Source organism: Macrobrachium rosenbergii, chromosome 4 (assembly GCF_040412425.1).
Source record: "Macrobrachium rosenbergii isolate ZJJX-2024 chromosome 4, ASM4041242v1, whole genome shotgun sequence".
NCBI lineage: Eukaryota > Metazoa > Arthropoda > Malacostraca > Decapoda > Palaemonidae > Macrobrachium > Macrobrachium rosenbergii.
The window spans coordinates 82,645,649-82,659,975 of record NC_089744.1 but is presented as its reverse complement, the minus strand read 5'-3'; the positions used below and the strand labels follow the sequence as shown (position 1 = coordinate 82,659,975).

At 44.3% G+C, this 14,327-nt stretch overlaps 1 protein-coding gene across 1 annotated transcript in view; it reads right to left on the bottom strand.

The window, feature by feature from the left end:
* LOC136836305 (golgin subfamily A member 4-like) overlaps positions 1-14,327 on the bottom strand; it is a 520,799-nt gene that overhangs the window by 76,805 nt on the left and 429,667 nt on the right. The gene's annotated exons all lie outside the window — the stretch shown is intronic.

Below are 14,327 nucleotides of genomic sequence, written 5' to 3'. Positions count from 1 at the left end.
AATTTAAGGATGGCAAATTTAAAAAAAACTTTTTGGGCTTGGGCTGTGTCGTCCTGATGCAAGGTTCCCTTAGGCAGCTTTCTAGAGTACAAATACTGCTAAATGTACCAGAGAAAAAAACAAAAGGGTCTGTGGGGTTCCAACCCCCACTGCAGCTATCCAATACAGATATAGTGTATGTAACAGGGACGTATGCAAGCATAGCCACTATATCTTACCCCGCATAGATTTAACCTTGCTGCTAGGAAGGGGTAACGATTGATATTGGGGAGCCGTTACATCGCCTATGTCTCCTGATATCAGTGAGCGTAGCTAGCGATGGACCTACGTCATTCCCTTTTAGCAGCCGGCCAGAGTTTCATTCCCTGTAACTCCCTCCTGTTATTTGCTGCTTTTTTCTTTTATTTGGATCATGGCTTCGTCTTCTCCCCCTCCTTCTAAGAAGTTGAGTATTTTTAGGTGTTTAGAGAGACTATTATGAGCTCTCATCTCCTTTTAATGCCTTTTAGCCAGAGTTTTTTCGTGACCGGTTTCGGCCTCCGCGGCCGACTCCGGTCTCGCTGCCTTAACGAAGCTCATGATTATTTTATATATTTATTCTATATATTTACTTATTTATTTATTTCTTATTTTCTATAGGATATTTAGTATTTACCTTTATTTAGGTCTTTCTCTTAGCTAGCTTCGTCTGGTCCTTGACCTTCGTTGGACTTCGTTAGTTAGCCTAGTCCACCCGGGGGAGTTCCCCCTGAATTTTGGCAGACGTTGTCACCGTTCCCCAGCCTTTGCTGGATGAACTTCGCTGTTGCCCGTCAGGGCTAGCCTGTCCCTTGGCCCGGCTGTCTTCGAACTTGCCTATTGACCAGTTCCCCACCGCTTGCGGTGGATGGCTCCGTCTTCGGCCGACGTCGGCCTATGTGTCGGGCTGATTCTCCGTTCATGCTTCTCGCGCCCCCTAGCGTGCTAGGACGTGAGTGCATGTTGCCCCCTGTGTCTTAGCGGTCGTCCTTGTCACCCTGTCGGTTGCGGCCGCCTTCTGGCTACGGTTCCTCATCCTTCTATGGATCTCCTCCATCCTTGGATTTAGCCTAGCCTAGCAGCAGTCGGCCGAAAGGTTGGACGATCGTTGTCGGCCACCCAGCTCAGCCGCCCTTGCCGCCATGTCGGCTGCAGCCGTTTTTTAGTGTTGGTTCCTCATTTCGGCCGCCTGTCGGCTATGTTGGCTGCAGCCATTTTCTAGTGTCGGTTCCTCATCCTGCCTGGATTCCCCTCCAACTAGAATAGAACCTAGCCTAATGGCTGTCGGCCTACAAGGTTGGCCAACTTACTTCGGCCGTTCAGCTCGGCAGCCTGTCAGCCGTTCAGCTCGGCAGCCTGTCAGCCGTTCAGCTCGGCCGCCTGTCGGCCGTAGCCTAGCTTGGTTGCCACTGCCCCTGATTTCTGTCCGCACCCCTAGCAGCCGTCTTGGGACTTTTGACACCCTTTCTGTATCTGGGAATGATGAACCTTCCTGAAGGTCGGTTCTTCGGAATTCCCTTTAGCGGCTGCCTCCCCTTGAGGCTGTTCCCCTCTAGGCCGTGTCCTTCCCCAGTCAGTCTTTCATCTAGCCCTTTGCCTCCATCGATCGGTCGGCCTGGGCACTCCCCCCCCCCGCCTTCTACTGACTGGGACGGAATTCTGAGTTCCGATGTTCAGTTTCCCCCTCCCTATTCCAGTGTTTCTTGACTTCGGTTGCTTGGCACCTTGCCCCCGGCTTCAGTGCCTTCTTACTGAATTACGAGGGATTTGATGAAGGTTGGTTATTCCCAGATAATGCCCTTCTATCCTTCCTTAGCCTATAATTAGTCATGAGCTTCAACTAGGCTAGCTTGTCTTTATTTCTGTGAAATATTGTATACTAATTTACGCTGAGGCTTGGGGTCTTCGGACCCATTTATTTTATGTCTAAAAATATTCATTGAAGTTTTCTTCCTTACAGGGAGTGGTCTGCGCCCATCTCACCTGCAAGTTGACGATACCTGACCCCTGCAGGCATAAGTGTTGTCGGAAGCATGCTGACTGCTCCTCCACCCTTGGCTCCGCTGTCATCTGGGACCCGGAAAAGTGTCGTGTCTGCAAGGCCCTTCTTCACTCCGCCTGCTACGGACCTACCATCCCCGAAAAGGACCGGAAGTGGGCTAAACATGAGTTAAAAACTTGGGTACGTGGTTTTAGTAAAAATAGGAAGAAGGGTCAACCCTACCTTCCTTCTGAGGAATTTACAGCCCTCCTTTTCCTGATGCTCAACCTTCGGCGGTGTATAATGCCACCGTCCCCGTGGTGCAGCTGTCACCCTGGGACACCACTACCCCTGCTCTAGCTAATTTGGATATTAATACCGAGGATGTGGATCTGGATACCGAGACCGAGGAGCAGGTGGATACTCCTCGCTCGGCGAAAGAAGCAGATCTCTTGGGAGACCCCTCTGAGACTGTCCGGGACCACCTCTACACCTCTTTGTCTGTTTTCTCCAGCTGCCTCATCTACTGCTGTATCCGAGAGCGGTGAGACGACCTTTGCACCGTCTCAAAGCTCCAGCCATCCCCGGTGTCTGGGATGGGTCCATCCTTCATTGAGACTCCCTCTGCTCCCTCAGAGGCACCCTTGACCACCGCCGCCCTAGATGCCGCCCTGGATTTGAAGCTGAGCTCCTTCCTGCAGTCCTTGCAGTCTCAAGTTATTGGGAAAATAGAGTTTTCGTCGGAGTTGTCGACTCTCAAGTTGACTATACAGACTCCTGCACAACCGGCTTCTCCATTGGGTCAGTTGCCACAGGCCTCCTAACTTCCAGTCTTCAACCCATTGAACCCTTGGCGTTGTGCTGTCACCTTGCCTATGGCTGATGGCATTCTCCCCTGTGGGGAAGGCCTAGGGGCCAGGCCATTAGAAGACCTGGAATTTTACCCTAATCAAGCAGCCTACCCATATTGCTATGTGAGGCTTAGTGATGAAACCTCCTTCCGAGACGACACCATCCCCAAGGAAACGGTGGTCTTTAAGCACTCTGCGGCCCAAAAGCTTCTCCTGGCGGAGATGAAGAAGGCCGCCTGTACCAGTGCTCAGGTGTCAGCCTTCGGGAAGAATCTCACATCTTACTTGACGCCAGACGAGATGGTAGTTCCTTTCACCACGAAGATGGCTCAGTCTGTTTTCAAGGCCGTTATTGAGGAAAAAGCCATCCCTACCCTTGAAGAGTGCAAGCCGACCTCGCTTGTACTACCGAATGACTCTGAGATATGGAAAGGGGTCCACCTCACTTTCATCCGTGGGGAAGCTGGCTAACGATTGCGCTAGTCAGCAATTTCAGGAACGATTACCCCTACTTTCCGAAGCCCTCCTCAAAACAGAGTATGAGAGCAGAGTCTGCCTGTCAGCCTCCCTGTCCCACCAGACTATGTTGGAGGTATTGATCAACAATAACCCGGGCAAGGACCTCTACACAGCCCTGGCTAAATCCCATGCATTCACCATGCAACGGGACTTATATGCCTTCTGTCAGGCACGCAGGGCATGTCGAAAACATGTCCTTGCCAACAACCAAGGTTCGGCATGAGCCAAAATGCCTGATCGACTCTTCTGTGTGGGGTGATAAGCTATTCCCCGATGATCTGGTCAGAGATCCTCGATACCGCTGCCCAGGAGAATAGAAATCTTCTTGAGAAGTGGGATGCTTCCAGTTACAAGAGGAAGTTTACCCCTGGCCAAGAGCCTCAGCCCAAGTCTGCCAAGAGTTCCAAGCAGACGTCACACCATCAAGCTGGACCTCCTCCCCCAGCTCCTGTGTACCAGATGCCTCCTCCTCCTTACCCAGCCCCCTCTCCTGCCTACAACCCTTTCTATGAACAAGGTAAGGCCAACTTTCAGACCTACCACTCTGGACAGAACTTTCCCCAGAGAGGTGGTCACTGTGGCGGTAAAGGTCGAGGTGCTGGCAACAAACTTCAAGGACACCACCAAGGTAAACACGGAGGCAGAGGAGCTGGACAAAGCAAACAATGAGACCCTTCCGGTAGGGGGTCGCCTAGTCTGCTTCAAACATCAGTGGACATTCAGTAACTGGGCATTCAGTGCAGTGTCCGAAGGTCTTGGATGGAAGTGGAAGTCTCCACCTCCTCCCCCCAAGGGGTTTTTCCAGGACTCAACACCTTTCCAGGAAGAGTATGTTCAGGACTTCTTGGCCAAACGAGTCATCCGCCCAGCCAAGTCCCTGCGATTTCAAGGCCGTCTCTTCTGTGTTCCCAAGAAAGGCTCGGACAAGAAGAGGGTCATTCTGGATCTGTCGAAGCTCAACTACGTCAATCAGTGCGACAGGTTCCAGATGCTAAGTATTTCGCAAATACGAACCCTACTACCCCTTGGGGCATACACTATCTCCATAGATCTTACCAACGCTTACTGGCATCTGCCAATGTCTCGTCGCTTCACCCCCTACCTTGGTGTCAGACTTAAGGCAAAGGCTTATGTATTTAGAGCTACTGTATACCCTTCGGGCGGCTCAATATAGCTCCACGGATCTTTACCAAACTAGCGGATACCATCATTCAGGTCCTACGGAGTCGGGGAATTCAGGTGGCAGCCTATCTGGACGACTGGTTAGTCTGGGCGTCCAGCCAGGAAGGTTGTCTTCAGATGGCCAAGGGCACCTTGGCCTTTCTCCAGTCTCTGGGATTTCAAATAAACTTCAAGAAATCTCATCTGACTCCGTCCCAATCCTTCCAGTGGCTTGGTCTAGACTGGAACTTGGTAGCCCACCGTCTGTCTGTCCCCCCGTCCAAGCGTCGGGAAATAACAAAGACAGTCTGTCAATTCTTAAAACAGAAGGTGACTACCAGACGAATGCAAGAGAGAGTGCTAGGCTCCCTCCAGTTCGCCTCCATCACGGACCCCATCCTCAAAGCCCGACTCAAGGACATCAATCGAGTCTGGCATCGCAGAGCCACCAAACGCTTAAGAGATCGGCATGCAGTCACACCTGACTTGCTGCGCAAACAATTGAGATCCTGGACCTCATCCCAAAGCCTCTCAAAGTCAATCCCTCTCGTTCTTCCTCCCACTCCCACTCCCAACAAGTGCAGGGAAATTGGTCGACAAAGTTTCAGAGCTTCCATATCAACATCTTGGAAGCGATGGCCGTTTTTCTATCCCTCAGACGGCTGAAACCCAAGAAAAGCTCGTCCGTCCGTTTGGTGCTGGACAGCAATGTCATAGTGAACTGCATCAACCGACGGGGCTCCAGGTCACGTCTAATCAATCATGTCATGATAGCCATCTTCTCGCTGCCCAGACTCAGGAAGTGGCATCTCTCTGCAACTCATCTAGCAGGGGTCAAGAACGTGATAGCAGACTCTCTGTCGAGAGCAGCAGTCCTTGAATCGGAATGGGCTCTAGACGACGCATCATTCTCTTTCATGCTGGACAAAGTCCCAGATCTCCAGGTGGATCTGTTTGCGACAACAAACAACCATGAGCTTCCCCGATATGTCTCCCCAGTCCTAGACCCTTGGGCTGTGGGGATGAACGTGATGACTCTCAACTGGAATCAATGGGACAGGATTTACCTGTTTCCTCCAGTCAACCTTCTTCTCAAGGTACTTCACAAGCTCCGGTCCTTCCAGGGCGTAGCTGCCATCATACCCCTGAAGTGGCCGAAGAGCAACTGGTTTCCTCTGACACTGGAACTCAGCCTACGTCTGATTCCACTCCCGGCTCCAGTTCTCACTCAGGAAGTCCAGAAGAAAACTGCCTCCGCTTCATCCTGGCTAACGAGCAATCTTCATTTGATGATTTTCTCGAATTCACAGTCCAAAGACGCTTCGGCGTCCAAAAAGCTAACATAGACTTCCTGGAGTCCTACAAGGCGGAGGACACTAAGAATCAATATAATTCTTCCTGGAAGAAGTTTTCGTCCTTTGTCTGTGAGCAGAATCCATCTGCCATCACGCTGGACTTCTGCATCTCCTTCTTTAAACCTCTGCATGACCAAGGTTTAACACCTGGTACCATCAACACCTGTAAGTCAGCCCTCAATAGGCCGATATTCTATGGCTTCAATATTGATTTTAATGATGGCCTTCTATCTAAGGTCCCAAAGGCCTGTGCTCAACTTAACCCTGCTAAACCACCCAAGCTGATCACTTGGTCTTTGTCCAAGGTTCTCCAACTGGCTTCAGATACCTCTAATCATGCAGTAGACCTGGAGTTGTTGACAAGGAAGATCTTGTTTCTGCTCGCAATGGCTTCCGGTGCTCACGTTTCTGAGATAATGGCCCTTTCTCATAATCCTGGTCACGTCCAGATTTCGGATTCTGGGGAAGCTACTCTTTATCCAGATCCTTCGTTCCTCGCGAAGAATGAGCTCCCCACCAAACGCTGGGGTTCCTGGCGGATCCCGTTGCTTCCACAAGACACCACTTTATGCCCTGTATCCTGTCTTCAGGCCTACCTCCAGGCCACTGCGGCTTGGAAAGGGGGCCAACTCTTTCGTCGTACTACAGGTGCCATCATCTCCAAGGACGGCGTAAAATCCAAGATACTTTACTTCATTAAGACAGCAGACCTGGACAGTGTGCCTGCCGGTCATGATGTTAGGAAAGTTGCTTCTTCAATCAATTTCTTCCAACACATGGATTTTGAGGACCTTACGGGCTATACAGGCTGGAAGTCCCCTAAGGTATTCTTCAGGCACTACTGTAAGCAGATCCAAGAAGTTAAGCCCCATCTTGTCACTGTTTTCATCTCTCATCTCCATTCCATTGCCATATTCTGTACTATTATCTCCTTTATATTAATGGTTTTGTAATTTGCCTGGCCGAGTCTGGTCAGTAATGGTTACTTTATGTTTAAGTGATTATTGGCTGACAAGTGTTATTGTCATGGAATGTTAAATTTAATTTTGAATATTGTAATAAAATCCTATAAATGTCATTTGGTGTTTTCTTCCTGCATGTCCTGCTGTTGTGTACCAATTAATTATCCCTATTATAATTGTACTGCTCACCACCTTGAGTGTTATCTAATTTAATGGTTAAAAGGGACCAAGTTTCCCTTCTTACCCTCGAGACGGTCTGTCCTTCACCTCATCCTTTTATGTATAAGGAGCTCACTCTACCCAATAAAAGGAGCTCACTCTACCCACTCTTGGTCGGTTCATAGACTTTCACCTTTGGCTTTGCCTGAGGTTCTAGTATGGTCAAACCGCTCACAGACATGCATTTCATGGAGGTTGTCTTGGTTGGATTGACTTTTCATATCACTCCCCTGACGGGAATAGTTATTCTCAGGATGGTGTTCCTGGTATGGTCGGATTTAGTCTTCTGAGCAATGCAAATTTCTCTGGTACACTTTCATCTGGACGACACAGCCCGAGTCCAAAAAACGGATTTTGATGTAGGAAAAATCTATTTTTGGGTGAGGTAGCTGTGTCGTCCTAATGAACCAGCCCGTTACAGTTAGGCCTTCCCCCTCGATTGCTCAGTGATGGATTCTCCCCAAGCAACTAGTCCGGCTTGAGGGAATGACGTAGGTCTGTCGCTAGCTACGCACACTGATATCGGGAGACATAGGCGATGTAACGGCTCCCCAATATCAATCGTTACCCCTTCCTAGCAGACGAGGTTAAATCTATGCGGGGTAAGATAGCTGTGGCTATGCTTGCATACGTCCCTGTTACATACACGATATCCGTATTGGATAGTCGCAGTGGGGGTTGGAACTCCACAGACCCTTTTGTTTTTTTCACTGGTACAGTTAGCAGTATTTGTACTCTAGAAAGCTGCCTAAGGGAACCTTTCATCAGGACGACACAGCTACCTCACCCAAAAATAGATTTTTCCTACATCAAAATCCTTTTTTCAATGAAAAGAGAAGATATGGATATGCACCTGGTATAAGAAAAAAAATTCTAACAAATTTTCTGTACCTTCCAAGGAGAGTTGAAAGTGACTATTTCCAACCCTTTTCCAAATGACAGTCGTAAAAATATGCTATTTTTACCAAGTTATAGTAAACCCACATATTCGTGTTCTCACAATTTGCGGACTCACTTATTCACAGGTTTCTCTATGGAACATGTATATACATTATTTGCTGAAAATTCGTCCATTTATGGTATTTTTCACTTAAAAACATTCACTAATTACTGTATTTTCATGACTAAATGCACTTTTTGTGATAAAACTATTAAAATACTCAGGTACCCAGGTAGTGCTAGAGTTATGATAATTCGATTTTATGATGGGTAAGCAATTAATACTAATACGACAATATTTATCAAATATTTTTAAATTTCGCGTGGGCACAGGCAGCAGCGTACAATCAGGCAGCGAGAGAGACCAAATTACAATAGACCAACTTCTTTTCCTCCATCTCTTTATTCCATCTTCTAGTTAAAAAAGTAAAAGAGAATGATAAAAGTATTGTTAGTAACATTATACTCTTGCGTAAATGCGTACACCCATAAACACCTAAACGAGAAACTGTTGTTTGCTTATAACCGAATTGGATAACAACAGCCATTTTGCCTGTATTTCAACCATTGTACGGTAGTAAACAATTACCGAAGCTATAGTACAATTGACGCTAAATAGAATAGGACTGATATATTTTTACATTATACCCTTATTCGGTATGGATAAAAGATCGGCAAGGAAATATACTGATAAATTTAAGCTGCAAGTTGTAGGTGAAGCTGAGAAAACTGTTCAAGCTGCTAATGACTATAAATTATCGTGCATCGGCAACAAGGATGAAACTCGACCGTAATTAAAATAGGAGAGAAAGTATTTTAATCAAAACTACTGGGCATGAAAGAACACATATTACTGCTATTTTTAAGCCGATAAATGATAAATACATAAAGCTCTTATTATAATGAAATCAAGTGAAAACAGCGAACGGAATCTTGATTTTTTTTACACAAAACAAACATGCCCCCAAACAGCCAACGTCATCTATTAATGAAAAAAAGCTAAATTAATTTCACAACGAGATGTATTTAAGTTATATTTCGACTTAAAAATACTTCGTATAACGAAAAATAACCTTGCCCAACGAAAAATAACCTTGCCCCACTAACTAGAAGCAAGAAAAGCACTCTGAACTGAGTTAAATACAGTGAAATACCCTTACCATGTATTCGATTTCCAAACCAAAACATTGATCAATATGATCGCAATTTATAATACACAAGCAATACAGGCAGTCCCCAGTTAATGGCGGGCTCGGTTAATGGTGATCCGGTCTTACCGCGCTTGTCTAGCGACGAAAATCGGCAATTTTCAGCACTGAAAATCACCGATTTCTGCTTAGCGGGGCCAATAATTGGGTATTGGTGCCAATACATATCTAACAGAGATGCCGATAACCAAAAATTGGTGCTTTTCAGTGCCGAAAAGCCCCGAAAATCGCCGAAAAAGTGCCAAAAATCGCTGATTTTCAGTTATCATCATTCCCTCAGAACGGAACCCCAGCCGATAACCAGGGACTGCCTGTATAAGAATATATACAGTATTACAGTATTGGATACAGTGAATTAAAACAACATTTTAAAGATCTGTGGAAAAGATGCATATTCGTTATGTTGATGTTTGTATAATACGATATTGTAATTAATATGTGAATATAGAGTACAGTATAATGTAGGCTAGGCTGCTGTATATGTATATGATATACCATATTGTAGGCTAAGCTAATTCTTGTTTGTTATTCAATTTCTCTTTGTATTGAATTATCATAAGTCAATCTGTATGAACCTCCAGTATTAACTGATATTAATAATACTATACTGTGTATGTATAAGACTAGGCTACCATATATGTATACATGGTATTGAATATGTTACTGAATACCCTAGTGTAGGCTAGGCTATATTCGAAATATGTTTTACTACAAATGATGGGTTTTTTGGAACCTAACCCCATTGTAAGTAGGATAATAACTGTAGTATAAGAATCTCGCGTGTGGCCAACCAGGATTGTGGGGGGGGATGGGATTCACTTGGTCCTGCATTATAGGGAGAGGGCCAGGTGGATGTAGGGAAGGGTGATACACAGTGGGAAGGCAAAAAACAACTGGGATGATGGTTCTCTATTTTAAAATGTCAAAGTAGGTTCTGAAAAGTCCTTAATCGACCTCATTTGCCTCATGACCCTGACACAAACTCACTGATCCGTGCTAGTCTAAATCGTACCTTATCGCGTTTGTGCTTGTGGCTGAGACTTTGCATAACTTTACAGCATCATGTTTTTAAAATTATATTGTGATTAATAGTTGGGAATAACAATGTCACACATGAAGAAGAAGCCTGTTAAGGAAGTGATGAAGAAAAAGGGATCTTAACTGTTGAAGTTAAGAAAGAAATGATCGCCAAGCATGAAGCTGGCACACACGTGCCTGACTTAGCTCGAGAATATGGCAGATCTATGTTGATGATATGTACAGTTCTAAAGAAGAAAGACGAAATTAAGTCATTAGACACTGCAGTAGGAGTAACAAGAATATCGTTTAAGCAGCCCCCGCAAGCGATGGAAGAAATGGAGAAATTGCTGCTTCTCTGGCTGAGGCAGAAAGCTTGCTGGAGATTCTGTGAGTAAAGCCATGATTTCGCAGAAAGCCTTGACCATTTATGGAGAAGTCGCCAAAGACTTGCCAGGTCCTCCTCCAGAAATGGACTTCAAGGTGAGCTATGGATAGTTCCAAAATTTTATGAATTGGACGGGGTTAAGGCTGTGAGTGCAGATAAAAAGGAAGCCAAAGATTATGTGAAGAAATTTAAAAGTTTTGTGGATTCTCAGGGCTACCAGCCCCACAAGTATTCAACTGTGATGAGACAGGTCTTTTTCGGAAGATGCCAAAGAAGACCTATATTACATCTGAAGAAAAGAAAATGCCATGACATAAGCCGATGAAAGACCACCTTATGCTTTTGTTCTGTGCTAACGCATCGGGAGATCTAAAAATAAAGCCATTGTTGGTTTATCATTCCGAGAATCCACGAGCATTTAAGAAACATATATGTGGAAATCCAACAATAAAGCCTGGGTCACACAGTCTTTGTTCTTGCAGTAGTTCAACGAAGTGTGCTGCCCAACTATAAAAAGTTATTTAGAAGAAAATGGATTGCTGCTCAAAGCCATACTTGTAATGGACAACGCACCTGCCCATCCAAAGGACATGAAAGATCGCAAGCTGTTGGTAAACAGTTTGATATATTGTGTTCCTCCCCCACAATAGTACCCTCATACTCCAGCCCATGGATCAGCAGGTCATATCCAACTTTTAAAAACTCTACACTAAGGCTCTGTTTCAAAGATGCTTCAAGGTTACTGAAGCAATGAACCTAACCCTTAATGAGTTTTAGAAGGAGCATTTTGACATCACTGGCTGCTTAAAGCTCATTAATGAAGCATGGCAGGGTGTCACACAAAGAATGCTCAATTCTGCATGGAGAAAATTATGGCCAGACTGCCTTCTTGAACGTCACTTCGTAGGTTTCATTCATGAGGATCAAACTGTAAAGGAGATTGTGTCATCTGGCAAAACTATGGGGCAGGAGGTAGACCACGAAGACATAAACGAACTGATTGACTAACATGATGAGGAGTTGACAGTGGTTGAATTGAAGGAGATGCTCGAAGAGACAGAGAAGTGAGTCAGAGGAACTTTCTTCATCTGGGGACAAGTGGAAATAGTGCTGACTTCGCCACTGTCATCCACAGAAATCAGGAATGGTGTGAAACATGGGAAAATCCAAAGAAATTTGTAGAAACAAACAATCCAAGGCACGCAGAAGCAGAACGCAGCGCCAGTTTGTTTGATGATGTGGGGATGAGTTATTTTTACAGTGCTAAAAAATTGCAAAAAAGTGTCACTCTATAGGTATTTTACCGAATCAAAAAGAAGTGATTTAAATCAAGTGAAAGCAAATGGGCAAAACATAGTGAAAAAGGAAAATCAACTGAGCCTGGTCCCAGTGGCACATCTGGGAAGTCAGTGGAAAGTGAACCCCCGTCCCCCACCCGATAACCCACCACTATCCACTCCCTCACCTCTCTACTGTCTCACTAGCTCTGTCCCGAACACTTGCTCAAGGTAAGATTCTCTCCCGATTTTTTATTGTTACTGTATTGCATTTGACTGTTTTTATATTGTACCATTGTTAAATTCATTCTTTCATTTTTCTACATGAATTATTACTGTTTTTACTATATACAGTACAGTGATGTTTTTACTGTCTCTTCTCCTTCCCTCCTTAACTAAACACTCCCTCCCTTATCTCAAGCCAGCTGTGCGTCACCGCGGTGACGTAATTTTGTTCATCTTTTATGTTAAATTTTATTGTGAAATGCTTTATTCTTTTATTTATTTTGTTGAATATGGTTATCATAAATGATATATTGTGCATGTGCTTAAAATAATTGTATATGCAGTCCCCAGTTATCAGTGACCTGGTTTTTTGACACTTGTCTAGCAACGAAAATTGGCAATTCTTGGTGCTGGTGTGAACTGATTTCTGCTTATCGGCACTGATAATCACATATTGGCGCCGATACATATCCGACAAAGGCGCCGACAACCAAAAATCAGCGATTTTCTGCATTTGTCAGCGCCAATAAGTGCCAAAAATCACCGAAAAAGCCCCGAAAAATCGCGGATTTTTGGTTATAAGCAATTGTCACTTATCGTCATGCCATCAGAACAGAACCCCCACCAATAACCAGGACTGCCTGTATTAAAGTGGGTACAAAGGGTTGATATGGGGGAAATTCTTGAGTATGGGACATTATTCCTTATGGGAATATCCAGATCGATATACCAACATTTCGATATACAAATTGGAATTTGAAACAAATTAAATTCGTATACCGAGGAGCTACTGTATTTATGTTACCCATCCACATGGGGTTAAAAGTTCCAAAGCACTGAAAAGTTTATGGTAACTCCCTCCATACAGTGGTTCCTTAGCACACAAATGATTCGTTACTTGTATTTTCGTTATATGATGGAAAATTTTTGTAAAATTTTGTTTCTGTGTGTGAGCTAAAAATCTGATTTACAAGCTGTTCGATGGAAAATGGCATGCGGCCAGCTGGGATTGAGGGAGGAGAGATGGGATCCCTTCAAGGAAACCGAAATGGTGGCAGCAGGCAAAGGTTGACAGCAAAATCAATTTTATTCACATTTTTCAAGGATAATCAAAGGAATCGATAGTGTGTGTGTGTCCGATTGTGTCAAGCATGTATGTTAGAGAGAGAGAGAGTAACCAGTGTCCGGAATAGTGAAAACAATCCCTCACATGTGTATGATTGTCAACGCGTATTTTACGCATGGATCTTGACCGCAAGAAGGAGATTAATTATGCCACAACACATCAACTTACATTTGGCAAATGGCAGAATTTAAAATTATAATCAAATAAATATGAGGATTTTGCAAACAAATAAGTAATAAGTAAAGAATGCAAGTACGAAAAGGAAAGAGATCAAATAACTTTTCACTAGGAAGTCATTTAAACAAACAATCCAAGGTGCGCGTTTCATGAGTTACTTTACAGTGCTAAAAAATCATAAAAAGCAAGTGTCACTCGATAGGTATTTTACCGTAACAAAAAGAAGTGATTTGGGCAAATCAAGTGTAAGTGAAAGAAATGGGCGAAATGAAGTGAAAGAGAAAAACAACTGAGCCCAGCCCCAGCTGGGAAGTCAGTATGAAGTGGACCCCCATCTCCCACCCAATAACCCACCACCATCCCACCCTCTCCTCTCTACCGTCTCACTCAGTGCAGTTCCGAACACTCACTCAGGGCAAGACTCTCTTTCGATTTTCCATTGTTACTGTATTGATTGTTTTTATATTGTATCATAATGGTAAATTTATTGTGAAATTCCCTTCTTTTATTCTTTTGATGTGAACCGTTACTGCTTTTATGTACATTACAAACTTCTCTCCTCAACAGTATAAACACTCCTTCCCTCTATCTCAAGTCACTTGTGCATCACCGCAGTGACATATGATTTTTTTCATCTTTTATGTTAAAATTTATCGTGAAATGCTTTATTCTTTTATCTGTTTTTGTTGAACATGGTTATCATTAAATTATATATTGTTTGTGCTTAAAATAATTGCTTTAAAGTGGGTGCAAAGGGTGGATATGGGGGAAACTCTTGTGTGTGGGACAAATTAACAAAATTCACATTACAATATTCCTTATGGGATATTTGGATCAATATACAAACATTTTGATATACAAATTGGAATTTGGAATTAATTAAATTCGTAAACCAAGGAGCCAC